General features: G+C 41.1%; 1 protein-coding gene across 5 annotated transcripts in view; it reads left to right on the top strand.

The window, feature by feature from the left end:
- The window catches only part of plcb4b (phospholipase C, beta 4b), a 36,223-nt gene that overhangs the window by 413 nt on the left and 20,993 nt on the right, over window positions 1-14,817 (top strand). The window contains exons 2-4 of one of the 5 annotated variants that reach the window (XM_077587131.1): window positions 44-146; window positions 3,521-3,570; window positions 9,530-9,597. The gene's annotated coding sequence lies outside the window, so the exon portion shown is untranslated. Of the gene's footprint in view, window positions 1-43; window positions 147-1,272; window positions 1,633-1,966; window positions 2,104-3,520; window positions 3,571-9,529; window positions 9,598-14,817 lie in introns of those variants that run through there. The other 4 variants (XM_077587130.1, XM_077587132.1, XM_077587133.1 and 1 more) reach the window with 4 other exon arrangements.

The following is a 14,817-nucleotide window of genomic DNA, read 5'->3' as shown; positions in this document are numbered from 1 at the left end:
AGTTGAAATGTGACTTGAAATCATGTTCTATTTTTCCATGAAGTGGCGAGTTGCACCCGATGACCGGCGTCAGCGGCTTCCACGAAGATCGGGATGCAAACGAGGGAGAGGACGTTAATGAGGCGCTCACCTACGCGGCTAACAAGGTAGGATAAACATTCATACGCAGATTTATACACGCATACGTGTGGGCATACATAATACATTTTATACCGTGCGGATCTTTTGAACATAATTATAGTGGTGCAGGCTTGTAATTGTTCAGGTTTGCTTTATTGTGTAGCCAGTGAATATGTTTTAAAGATATATGTCTATTTAATGCAGAGGTTATTAAAGTGGCGGCTCGGGGGCCAGATTTGGCCCACCAAATTATTTTGTGCGGCCCACAAAATTAATTCATATTTTTTCCCCATGCATTTGGGTCTTAATTCTTGTTAAAGATCCTCTTTGCTCTCCTAATAATTGACTTCACTTAAGTCTTTTAGTGAGAAATATGTGAAGGTTGCTTCTTTTCTAGCTTATTTCACAATAGCTCTTTTCATAAAGCTTTTTGTACGATTTTAGCATTCGCTTCTAAATGGGGATGCTTTTTAAGGATGATTTTCTAACTGCCTTCAATAATAAGAAAAAAAAATCTTCCAGCCCATAATTTAGTCTAACCAGTAAATGTCAGAAATATGAATTAACTGCAAGAAATTACATCTTGCAATAATGTCATCATTCAAAACTGACAATTCTTCTTCCATAACCGTTCCATAAAGCTGTTTTTTGATGCGTGATATTTGTTCAACCTAATAACCCGCAGATATTGTCCTGGCTTTTGTTTGCTGCGCCAATAGTCAGCCATGTTCCATTTTTTTCGTCAGCTTTCACCTAACTCGTAAAACCACCCGCGCTAACTGAAAGTTATTTTCCTATCTTTGTCAAATTTGCCCGTTGCCATTTTGTGCAGAGGATCAAGAAGGCCTGCACGTTGCTTTTCGCAAACTGGGATCCATAGTTAAAATTTAAAAATTCAATTAAGAAAAAAAGCACCCCCAAAAAGCTCACTGAACTTAATGACAATGGGCTTAAGATACACCCCTGAGGGACACCTGCTATTTGTCTGGCCTTTTCCCCCCCTCTCTCCCATGCATTTTGTTACTGTTTGGCTATTTCTTTTTATTTCTTTTGTCTTTTTTCTTCAGTCTAGTGTGGGTGATGTTGGGAAGAAGGTGGGGGCTGGAGGGTTTGCCCCGTCAAGGCACGGTGGCTCCCTCCACTAGTCAGCTGTTAGACGGCCGGGGAGGAGCTGGATGTGCTCGGGCTGGATGACTCACTCACCGCGCACTCATTCACACTCTCTCTCACTCTCCCTCTCTCTCTTTTATTTTTTTCTCTCTCTCCCCCCTTTCACTCACACACATCCACGCGCACACCCCCAGCATAACAAAAAGAAGATCCGCTTGTCGGTCGCACCACCGCCGCTCAGTCTCCACGAGCACCGGGACCCAGCAAAAACAGCGGGGAAAGCGAGAGCGGGCAGCCGGGAAGGGTAGCAGCCACGCCGGACTGCTTGCTGGACTCCTCTCGGTACTCAGCATCCCTCGCGGATTAAAAACAAACAACAACAAAAAAAATCCTGCCAATCACGTAAGAAGCTAGCTTTATTCGAAGCGAGGTTGAAACGTTGTCGTTAATGTCGATCGTGGAACAGAATGTTCGAGTTTATGCCTTATTTTTAGGGAGGAACGAAAAGTCTCATTAGGATCGCATCACATGGATCACGCACGCAGCTGGTGATAGTTGTTAGCTTGTGGCTAACTCGCTAGCCTGGGCTGGGGACATAAGCGGGTACAAAAAAAAACGTGATCAATGTGTTTAAGTGTGCGCGTGCGCTTGTGTGCTGGGCCTTCACAAATGAAACAAAAAAAGATGAGAGTATTGATGTTTCCGCGCTGGGTGGGCTGGTGGGAGGGGGTGCTGGAGGTGGGGCCAGCCGCAGATCGCTGTGTAGCGGGACACAGGCGACTGCCGCCGGGGAAGGACGACGCCAGTGCCCGCGTGGAAAGGGGAGCCCAGTGGGGTGCATGTTTTGCCCCCAAAATCTGGGCTGCATGCAAGGTATTATTATTGCTCAAGGTCTCTCTTTTAGGGGGGATTTGATATGCATTTTTTTTTTGCAACCTGATGTTATTAACCCTTAAATTGCAGATGAAAATGATTAAGAAAATGTGAGCATGTAATGTGGATGGAATGTAAATGTTTGGTAAATCAGTTGAATGTATCAACAGGGACCAATGCTGAAATATTTTGAAGATAAAGTTGAAATCTTCCCTGATAAATGAATTGCAACGTTAGAGCGGTAAAGTCCTGTGAATGACCTTGTACTTGTGCTCAAAACTCAAAACTGGTAACCTGGCATATTTTCATGTCTCGATCGGCGTGTTTAGTTATTCAAAGATTATTTTTTAGACATTTACTGTATTGATACTTTTTCGTTTCTCACTAGCAAAGTTTTTGTATCTGTTTGTGTGAAAAATTTAAACAATCGTCACGATATTCATCTTGTAGAATTGTACTTTTACGAGAATAATATTACATTGCCATATTAACCCCATATTTCCTCCCTGATTTAAAAAAATGATGTTTTTGGTTAAGAAAAAAAAGCTAGTACAGAAAAATGAAATTCTAAGATAAATCTGTAATGGCATGCGATGTAAATTTTAATATTAGGAGCGAACAATGTTATAAAATAGTACACACAGTTTGAGCGTTATCGTTGTGAACAGCTTCCTTTTCTCCTAAATTGTGTTTCAGTAAAAATGGAGTCGCTAGCATGTGTGTTGCTGAATTTGACAATTGTGCGATCACATGCAGCCAGCAGATTAAGTGCTCCTTATTTGTTCAGTGTAATAACCTGCAGGCAAGCTGCTAGCTTTATTTGCTTTATAAACAACGCCAACTCGAGGAAAAAAAAAATTCAATACCGTTCCATTTTTCCTAGTGGACGCCATCTTTAAATCTATTTGCGTTAAAACGAAAAACCGGTTGACAATTAGCAGACTGATAGAAATAATATCGCTGTTGTGTTAAAATAATTATTTATAACCGGCCTTTGGGATGTTAACCAGGTCTTTTATGCTGTCGGTGGTGCTGTAGCAGGGTTTTTTTTTTACTACTGCGACACTTGGTGGGTTCAGTTATAGTAAGGATAATTCCCATGTGGCGTGGTGTTTATTCATTGAAGGAGGCGATCAATACCTGGCACTGCGCCAATTAGCGTTCTCCTTTGTTTGTCCTTGAACGACCTGGTGGCCTCCCGTTCTCGCCGCTTCCTCCTCACATCTTCAGTCATCACAAGGTCGCAAGCGTCTGGGAATTCTTGGGATAAGCCCGCCGTGCCGCTTCGCTGGTAGAGGTTGTGATTTGCGGGGTGTTTTCCCAAGCGGGGAGGAGGCCGGCGGCCAAATAAGTCCCGACGGCGTGATTGATGAAATTCTCCCTCCTTCTTACCGTATGTCCTTTTTTGTCTCTGCAGGCTGGCCAAGAGATGAGCGTTTCCCGCTGAACGGAATTGATGCAGAACTGGTGAGTTGGTTTTTCCCTTTTACCACGTACCACGGCTCGTTTTTAGGCTTTTTAGTGCTTTTAAGGTGCCTCGTCATTGGTATTCGTGGAATAATTTCCTTTTTGTGAGATGTGAGTGATCGATCAACTTGTGGCTTTATTGAGATAAGGAACTTTACGCATTGACTTGAGATACTGTGACTTCAACTCGGTTAACAATGAGTAGGACTTTGGTAAAACGTAAATAATTCACAGTCCTGTTTTCTTTATCTTCAGTAACGAATTGCCAATATAAGTGACTGGGAAAACGCACCTTATGGAGAAGCACTACCAATTTCGTCATACGCAGTTTCTGGGTATGATGACAATTAGGCTTTTGTCGAGTCAATGATGATGACAAAGCCTATGTCCGATTATTATTATTATTATTTACTGATGAGGTGAGAGAAATTGGGAGTTTTCAACCAACAAGAATAATAGCACTCGAACTATTTAACATATACTGTATGTTCCCTTTTCTTAGGCAAAATGGGCAAATGTTTATTTTTTGCAATTCAATTTCATTTTTATTGACTTCAATTTCATATTGGAGAATTTTCTTCCCTAAAATGCACATGACAACAACTTTAAAAATTCAATTTCCAGTCTTAAGTCAATTCAGTATCTTGAGTTACGAAGCTAAGAGGCAAGTTTGAAGTCTTATTCTTCCTAACGCGACACAAAAAAAATAAATACAATTTTTGCGTGGGTGGGTGTAGCTTGGCAGGGCAATTTGTTTAAAAACAAGACGTGGTGCGCTTTGCCAACACGTCAGTCACGACAAAAAAAGCCCGCTACAGCGAAGCTCCCCAGATAGACGCCGTAATGAGGCGGCGAAGTGATTGCGAGGTTCTCGTCTTATTATGTAATCTGTATTAATGATGTCATCATGCATAGCACTAGGCCCGATTGCCGGTGGGGGGGTGGTTAGCATTCAGGGGTTTTGCACCTCCCGTTTCGTATTCCCCCATGTTCATCATTCTCCAAAATTCAAAGTCAAGTAAGTCGCTCTATTCTGGGAAGGCGTCTATAAATTATGAACTAAGGAAAATTAAATGGATGGTAATAGATTTCTGCTGTCGGATTTGTCGTATTTTAGGATATGATATAGAATTAAAGCAGTTTTTAGGTAAAAATATGTGACTGTGTAACCACAGTGCACATCACGTGAGTTAAACTTGCATTTTCTTGCCGGATTGTAGCGGATCGCGAGCCTAAAAATAAGGCACTTAGTGAAACGGGATCCTGGATTGCAGTCGAGCGAACGTGGTCTTGAAAGCAGGCGCACACGCCGGCTTTCCTCTCGTGAGTCGCCCCCATCCACGGTTGGGGATACACGTGAAGGAAATTTTCTCTTCCAATTAAACTGCCGACCTTCGCTCCAGAACGGCGCAATACTCGGGGGTGTCCCATACTCTGCTGGATTGCTATTATTACACATCACCTGCCCGCCAAGGCGCTCCAATGGAACTCATCCAAAGAATAGCGAGTGTGCAAATTATTAAGGTACAGTTCATAGAAGGTTTGACACATATTTTAGCCTTTAAAACACAAGACAAAATTTGGGTCCAGTCCACAAAGGTAGGAAACTAAAAATGTCATTTCTGTGTAGACTGTTAATTCTTTTCACTTGTATGCTCAGCAAATTGTATATTTTATTATGACCCATATGCATACCTGTCAACCTCTGCCGATAACTGCCCTTATAAATGATTATGATTCCCCTTACAAACCCCCCAAAAACCTTACAAACACCGTACGACTCGTACGGTGTTTGTAAGGTTTTTTTGGGGTTTGTAAGGGGAATCATAATCATTTATAAGGGCAGTTATCGGCAGAGGTTGACAGGTATGCATATGCTTATTGAAATGCCGGAGTGAACGCGCCATTGTGTGCCATTCTTGCCATTGTGTTAAGGAATTCAACAGAGAATAAATTTGGTTTTCAGCTCGCAGGTGACTTGACAAACGGCAGGAATGTTGTTCCGTTTTGTGCCAATGTCGGCGCAAATATGTAACATTTAGCCACCGACGTGTCTGTATTTTGCACCCATTGACTCGCAGGGTCTCGCTTTTAAGTCGGCGTGAAGGATCGAACGTAATTTATGGCCCAGATTTTCATCCTTTGAACTTTATTGCTCGTAAAACAAAAATCCCAGGACCACATTTGAGCATTATAAACGAGCGCGATGGATTGGATTTCCGAAGCCGCTGCCAGAATTCCGTCAGCGGCCACTTTTCGACGCCGTCTTTTTAAACAAACATCTGGACCTGGCCAATGGGTCCGTTATTAGGAGGCTGTCATAACAAACTGGGAAGGTTCAGAAAAGGGCTCGGAATTTAAAGAGCATCATCGCGCCGCTTTGCACTATTGTCAATACCGTTTTTAATTAAAAAAAGTATCCTATTTTGGGGAAAAGAAATTAATATTTTCTAAGCCGAGTTAACTATGATTATACTTTTAGAAAATGTTGGTAAATATTGGCACTGCAAATCATCTATCCCACGATTAACCAAGAAGGCAAATAGAAATATTGTATTTTTTTAACTAAGCAAGTCATTAGAACACCACCAAAAACACTCTTTTAAAAATATTTAAAAAAAGATTTTCATTTCAAAAGATAAAGATAAAATTCTCCATCATTTCAGTCTAGAGCACATGTGTCAAAGTGGCGGCCCGGGGGCCAAATCTGGCCCGCCGCATCATTTTGTTTGGCCCGGGAAAGTAAATGATGAGTGCCGACTTTCTGTTTTAGGATCAAATTAAAATGAAGAGTATAGATGTATATTAAATTTCCTGATTTTCCCCCTTTTAAATCAATAATTGTCATTTTTTAATCCATATTTTCTGTGTTTTTAGTTCAAAAATCATTTTGTAAAATCTAAAAATATATATATAAAAAAAGCTCAAATAAACATTGTTTTAGATCTATAAAAAATGAATATTCAGGGCTTTTAATCCAGTTCTTTTAATCTATTTATAAAAAAAATTCTAAATATATCTAAAATGGTCCGGCCCACGTGAAATCAAGTTGGCGTTAAAGCGGCCCGCGAACCAACCCGAGTCTGACACCCCTGGTCTAGAGGGAAAAAATCTGCAACAGTTTTATCAAGTTTAATGCTGACAAATTTGAATAGGATTTCATGGCGTTTCTATATTTTACTGACTCATCCATCTGCTGATTAGTGTTACGTAGAACCGAGGCTTGCATCACCGCTTCCATGACTAATTATGCCGTACTCCGGTGCATTAGGAAGAATGTGTTGGGTCTGACGCAGATTTCATTTTGCACTTAACAACCAAACGCTCTCATTTTTTAATGTATTTTTTCCAACTTGAGGGAGTGCTGTTCTCCGTGTTCTCTTCCTGACTCACTAAGTTAAAGAACAGAAGAAAAAAAAATGACACACTCTTACCTTCCGAGTCCAGCCTTAGAATGAAAGCTGCGATGTAATTATTCATTTTTTTGTTCGAGACTCTTTCTTCTGACTCGTCTCCGGTTTGCCTAAAACCTCAGCAGATAACCAGACTTTTTCTCCATAGTTTCCTATTTTTACACGCAAGTTTTTGCGAACCAATGCCTTAAAATCGTTGTCTCGTTATTTCTCTAGCAAACAAAAATTTCAAAGTCAAGGCAGTGTTTAAAGAGTGTTTTATTGCCGTTTCCTTATCCATATTCGACTGGCTTCTGTTTACGCTTGCGCGACAGTTCGGGACGTTGGCGTCGTCCTAAAACCGTCGCCGGTATCGTTAATAAAGGTTTACGAGTCTGACAGTTTGGACTGGAATAACGCATTAGTGTAAATCTCCGATTTTAGTAGGGAACGTTTCTGAAGAGATTTTGCTCATTAAACCTCTTGAGCGGAAAGTATTTGATTGTTCTTTTCAAGAGGTCAGAGTGCTCTTCTGCTTCATTTATTTATCGGCAAAATAAACCGCCGTCTTAAAGTTGCTCTTTTCAATACGGCAAAAACTCTCTGGGGATTGCAGCTGTGCGACAAACGCTCGGAGATTTGCTCTGGCGCGGTTTTAGGTCCCGAAAGAGCCATAGAAAACAGGAAGATGGCCGACTTAAGGGGATAGAAATACTCTCTTTATGAGGTGTTTTGGGGAAGCTGGGAGTCCCCAAGAGACCAGGGCCCGGTCCGTGGTTTCTGAACGCAGGACATCATGTACTGTAGCTTGATGCCCTTTACCGAAAACATTTTGGGTTTGGTTTACGGTTTAAATCCCAATTGTGGGTCGAGATGTTTGCAATTATGGACCGGCATAGCTGTCCTTTTTTATTTGGCTTTCGTGGCTCTCACCATTTGCCAACATTATATTTCAATTGGAAAACTGAAAAAGACCAATTCATTTGTTTAGTCATTTTCACTAAAACGGCCATTTTGCACAAATTACAGACTTCAACTAAGCCTGTCACAATATATATTTCGGTTTTTCCAGGAAACTATTTCCATAACAACAATATAGTTGATTTCTTTGCTGGCATGGAACATTGAACATCATGAAAAAATAGAAATAGAGTTCAGCCACAGTACTGGCCACACACGATTTAATTGAAGTAGCTCCGCCTATAATACAACGGAACGGTATTGGCTTGGTACGTCAGGAATTTATGTGCCTAGATGGAGATTTGTACTCTATTGTGTGTTATTGGATTGGATACAACGTTGTGTGTGTGTGTGAGAGAGAGAGAGAGGCTGTGTTATATTTAGAAGAGCCTATTCCAGGTGATATGGAGTGAATGTCACTTCCCTCGCCGTCTCCCATCCTTGATACCTCTGGGATACGGCGTACGCTCTTGAATGCGCGTGACTGCTGTTTTAATCTCCTGCCACATTGTCATTGGGGAAGTGGATTTTCTGCCTCTGCCTCTGTTTACACCGAAAACCTCACGTAACCTGTTGGCGTGGTGATAATTCAACACGTGGCTTCCAAAACCTGTCTTTGTGTATTTTGTTCCAATGTTACTTTGGCATGGCTTGCAGAACAAATCTACAAATTGCTAAATTGTAGTAGAAAATTTCGATGCGTCCCTGATGCCAACCGTTGGAAATCCACAAGACTTTTGTGGTTAAAAAATCAACAATTTTACAATCAGTGCTCATGAGGATGACCATTTTTGGACATATTTCATGAAATGATGATAGATTATTTCATTTGCACATTAGTACTATTTATGTGTTAACACAGGCAATCATAAATGTTTTGAATGATGGGTATAGAAGAATAATGTTACTGTCAACATTTAAAGAACAATGCGTTTTTTATTGTGTGGTCGTGTCTTTGTATGATTGCATTTAACTTTAATCAATGTTGATCGCAACTTGGCAAAACAGATTCAGATTTGGGAGTGAAATTATTTGAGTGGCGTGTCATGTTTTTACCTCTTATTTCTATCAATACATAGCATTGATCAGACAAAATTTCTGAAACATTGACTTTACTAAAATATGATGATAACAATAATCCCTACAGTAGAACCCGAATAAGGCGATGCTATATGTTGCAAGCTACTGGCTATTGCCGGACATGGGAAAAACGGGACATTCCTTAAATAACCTCATTTATAAAACGGGGATATTCCCGAAATGTGATCGTTTACTTTCAGACATGCACCGATCTGTTCATCGTTGAAGCGAACAACCGCACGACCGCAAGTACTTCCTGTCCCGCTTGGGAAAAGCTGAGGAATTATTTAGCACTTGATCTCCTCTTTAGATGAACATTCGCCGTCATTTCTACCTCGTGCGTGATTGTTTTGTGTGTGTGTGTGTGTGTGTGTCTCCGTGCAACCCCCTCAAGGCAGCCGTATTATTACTGTAAGCGTACGCCACAAAACTGAATAATAAGGTCAGCAGCGTGATTACACTCAAGTAAGATTTAATTTTCTTATCGCCGTCTCAATGACTCCCTTTTTTTCCTTTTCTGATTTCAGAGTGGCTCGGAGTGCCGTCCTTTTCCGACCCCTACCCCTTCCCTCATTTTCTTGCCCCGCCCTGCTCGGTAAGTTGCCTTAACTACTCATACTCTAAGATCAAAGTTTTGTGTTTTAGGGATGTTTTTGGTATTCCCGGTGCAATATTTAAGACAGTCCACGTTAATTGGTTTACGTGGATTGGTGCAGGAGTTAGAAATTCCCATTTTTGCCACTCATGAATGAGTCAAATAATTTCACATGCTTAAGGCCGTTTGCTTGGCAGATCTAATACCTGTTCACTTTAATGATGTAGCCAAATCACGTGATTGGCAAGTATCGACCTCAACTTTTAAATATCGTTGCGGAGTGATAAAGTCGACTAGTCCGATCCAGACTTGGCATGTTCTAATATCTTTAGCAAGAACTGTAAATTCCTACTCTTACGATATTTAATGTTCATTTTGGGGACATTTCCAGGACACTTTCTGTCAATTTGGGGGAATTTATGGGACAAGTTTTGGTCCTTATTCCAATTTATAAAGAATAACTACTAAAATGAATTTTCCAAACAAGAAAAGTGTTTTTGGTGGAAACATAACCAAGTGTGTGTCCAATGCAGGGTCAAGCAATGTGTGTCGAGACCCCCAGGGAGCGTTTTGGGCCGGGTGGTCATCAAATACACACTGGGGTCCAGATCATAAGGGCGGGATGTTTCTTTGTGTACTTGTTATCGTGTCTTTGTGTGTACGTGCATCTGCGCGATTTGGCCGCCGCAAAGAGGCGAGCTGAAGGCCGTGACTGGCCCACTGGGTTACCATGGTGACTGCTCGTGTCAGAGACGAGCAACATCTGTGGACTGTTTGTTTGTCAGGCAGGTTTTCCTTCTTGTGCCGCTCTCGCTGTCTGCCTGGGAAACACTTGTGAGTATTTATAGGACCTACGTATATTCTCTCTACATCCGGAGAAGGCTCCTTTATTCATATCATTCAATTCGTCCCATTCAAATTTGACTCTAGCCCAGGAGTACTAATGTCTCATCGCTTCTCCGTCAATCAAACGGTCAACGGCGTGCTCCCCATCCAATCTTAGGCCGTTGAAACGAAGCAGGATCTTAAGCGTTTTCTCAGATGAAATCAGCATCTTTTCTCCACTTTCCTGGGATCGTTTCACAGATCGTCTTAGGAGGACATTTTTCTTCACACACTTGAGCATCGGCAGCCCCTCGTGCCGCCGTGGTAACCAAAGACGTATGCCGCGCAATTATAGGTGTCTTAAGCTCTGGCGCAAACGCGTGAGACGGAGACTGTTTCACACGGTAGAGCCAAAAACAAAAAAAAGAAGAAATCAAATGTATTCAATATTTTATCCTCAGCGCAAAAGTTGGACAAAAGAATATGCAGCTACTGTACATTAGCGAATGGATCTGTCAATTTTAACTATATATATTAGCATTTCAACACTGTTCTTGCCAGCTTGGCACTCTCCATTTCAGAAGACGGCGTTCCCATTTCAGAATAAACTGCAACGTGATCACAATTTCAGAAATCTTGTCAGCTCCTTTTGACGTTATTTATTATTTCCCAATGATGAAAATGTTCATTCTGTTGAACCTCATCACATTAATGTGTCCTGCAATTAATTATAATCTAATGTGCTCATCTGCAGACAAGTACTATAGATAATACAGTAAACTTTTTGCTATTCAGGTCAGGCCATAAAGAGATTGCAAATATGAGGGTTTATTGCCATGCATTTATTTCCCACGATATGGATGCTGCAAGTCTAGTCTCCCTCACGGATCAAAAACTGAGCTGCCAGAATGCCAATCCACTTTCGAGGTGCCGTTCAGTCCTTCAAGTCGGCCTCGGGATCTCTTGTAGTCGCATTCTGGGGAGGCATGCAAACCCTGGACCTCAAAGCTCCTCTTCCTCTTGCTCCTCTCTATATGGACATGTTCCATTTTCCTGGCTTCCTCACCAGTAGCTCAGCAGGGGTGCACACATTCTCTATTAATGCATACTTATTTGGGCAATGGGAGAAATCCCTTATTTTTATCCTGCTGGTCTTCCCCCTTCCTGTTCTTTCCGTGCTTGTGCCAGCTCTTGAGCATCTGTTTATAGTTTTGCACCCTCGCCAGGTTGGGCTTGTTTCCTTCCTTATGTTGGTGCAGATTGCCGTTGGAAAAATGGTAGACGTGATGTTGTGTTGCGGTTCTTCTTAGTTCGTAGGTCCCAACTTTTGTCCCCGCGTGCGTCAGGGTTTACATTTTTTTTTACTTTTTCTTTTTGTATTCATCCTTGAACAGGAACTGTAAACGTAGTAAGCCAATAGAAATTGCGAGATTGTTAGTGCATTAACGTCAGAAGACAGTTTAGCAAAGCACAGTCCATTGTAATGCTTCGTCTCGGTGCAGTAATTGTGTTATCGCTTCGGAACTTTGTATAACTCGGCTGCAAAGTCAACTCTATGCTAATTATGCTTACTGTAAGATAACAGAATGGCTTGTTTACCCACTCATTATCAGAAAAGGGCAGATAACCTAAGATTTATCTATTCATTTTTCATGCTATGTCTCATGAAAGATGAACTAGAAGGAATCTCATTTATACGCTAAAGATGAAATGTCACAAGATCCCAAAAGTTGACTGTCGAAAAATGTATTCTTTAGAAAATGAAATCTTTGGAATCTTAAACACTACTTGACATTGACCAATGTATGTGTTTTTAAGAAGGGTCTTCCTTGGCGTGTATGTTGACCATGTTTGGGCAAACGTACTTTCAGCCATCCCTCCCCAAGGCATGTGTAGTTGGGCAAAGTGTACCTTTGACCTCCTAATCCGCTATCACCGAGACCATGGCGCTCGCCACACTTTGATACACACAATAGCTCACATCAGTGCGCAATTTGTGATGTAACACAGCAATTTGGGCATAATGTGATGTTTTGACTCTGCAGGCAAAAAAGGCCAGTTACCTAACGTATTTTGTCCCAAGAATTCCATCGTTGGCAGGTGGTCCAACCCGGCCGGCGCCACGTTTGTCACCTCCAAGTCGCACAGAAATGCAACCCTTCTCAGATTAGATTTAAGCCAGTTGATTTAGATTGTTGTGTCCCCACATGCCAGCAGGAAAGATTATTTTATAAATATTAGGCCATCTGTGTGTGCGTTCATTGCGCGCCAGCCAGTAGCGAAGCCTAAAATAACAGTTTGTAACAAAATACACTGTCCACTTTATGGGGATTGACTTTATTTTTATTTTGTTTTAGGAATGCAGTCCAGAAACTAGTGAAAATATTTCTCTTATTGCTGTTTTAGGCAAGCCAATCACATTAAGAGGATTTCATCCCTTGAAATAATTTGGAAATATTTGCTTGGTAATAGATGTCTGTGAAATTGTAATTCAGGCCTTCACTCATGTTTGCCAAAAACCTGAGTTTGAACATATACACTTTTTTCTCAAATACAGATAACATTTCACCCATTGAAAAGTAACAGACATAGTGTATATACAAAACTAGTGGCAGACAGTTAAAACTTTTCATCAGAAATTTGTCACATCCAAAATCCATCCCCGAAAAAGTGCTTTGTGTGCATTTTAGTCGCAAATACATTGATACAATGTATAAACCGGAACTACAGTTTCACCTCCTAATTGGTTCCATTGAGCAAGCACCCAAAGCCAAAACCCAAGGACAGACCTTATTTAATCTCCTTTCGCCCCACCACAACACACAGACTCTGAATAGTGTTCATACACTCCAGTGCCTTCAACTTAGGACACACACACATAATATCCTCTATTCAGTAAAAGCTTTGGGCTATCATTTATTAGGGGGATGCTCCATCCATTATGCCTTGTGTTAAATACTTTGTATAACTCAATTTGGCAGCGGGCTGATAGTAATGACTATATATAGATCTTTTTTTGGGCCTCTATTATCTCCTTCTCCATGTGTCCGTATATGGATATGTCTTTTACCAACTCATTTACATCTTACAGACAATTTTGCTGAATATTGACCCACGGGGATGTATTTGAATATGGATAATCCTAAAAAAAAACATTCATATTTGAGACAACATTTGAGTGGCTTAGTGCACACTTGGGTGCTCTAATAACACCAAATAAATGATGTAACTAGGGAACCTATGATTGAATGTGAACTATAAAAGGCAAAAAGAAACAATGGAGGTCGACTCTCTAGTGCTGCAACGTTCTTAACTTGATTTGATTTTACACAAATAAGGATTACGCATTTTTACACCTGAGATATTGATGACAAAGCTTTCCTATTGGATATCCTAACATCCGTCTTAATGCTTCCATTTTCATCTGTGATTGGTTATCGTTGGTTGACTAAATATAGCCTAGCGTCAGAATGTCCTACAGGTGGTCGAGGATTTATAGCGTCGTTGGTGCACTTTTAATCTCTTTATTGAGTAATGGTAGCAATCCATAAACAAAATAAACACAGTCAACGCGCATGTTGGCCAATGGTTAACTAATTAACGGTAGTTGTTAGTACAGTGGATAATAAAAGTATTTGGAGTCCTCAGCTAGACTGCAATTAGCTGGAAACTCTTTCCCAAGCTTAAAGTTAGTAATAGTTAGCTGGAACAGGCTCCAGCACCCTCACAACTGACGATGAATGAAGGCCTAAGCTATAGTTTAGCATGTTATAGGTTAGGCTTGTTTCTCTTTTGCGCTGCTGTTAACGACGTTTGTTTTTATTCGTCATTCCTGTTTCGAGTTGTACTGTACATGGTCACTCCTTTAGCAAAGAGGACTACTAAGTGGGCTAAAGAAAACACACTTAAGCACACATTTACACAAGCCACTTCAAACGCAGACATGTACTTAGACAAATTGGCAGAAAGAGAAGCACCGATATGTACAAATGCACGCACGATGCTATGAACACAAGTAGTGAAAAAGTGCTAAGGGCAAGTCATTGACTCGGTAAGAGGCGTCTCCATTGAACACTGGGAAGAGAGAGAGAAGTATTTCACTTTTGGGAACAAGGCTGTTGCTGTCGCCGGTCCTGTGAAGGATCTCCACCCTTATTTGGGCCACTGCGTGTTTACTTTGCTTCACCCGCTGTTGACTGACTCATGAGACATAAAATTTCAAGGTAGGCGGCATTGATCCTGCTGCCGTATGCGCCGTGTACTCGGAGAACACTGGTCATATTGCTGTCATAAAACCTCTTATTGGATTAAAGATGTTTTTTCCTTTTGTGTGGGTGATATACTGTATGTTCTACAGTCAAACCAAATATGAACCCCGATAAAGGCGCATTGTGT

The sequence above is a fragment of the Stigmatopora argus genome, chromosome 19 (genome assembly GCF_051989625.1).
Source record: "Stigmatopora argus isolate UIUO_Sarg chromosome 19, RoL_Sarg_1.0, whole genome shotgun sequence".
NCBI classification, from domain to species: Eukaryota; Metazoa; Chordata; class Actinopteri; order Syngnathiformes; family Syngnathidae; genus Stigmatopora; species Stigmatopora argus.
Note: the sequence above shows the minus strand (reverse complement) of the source record. Positions and strands in the feature narration are given on the sequence as shown.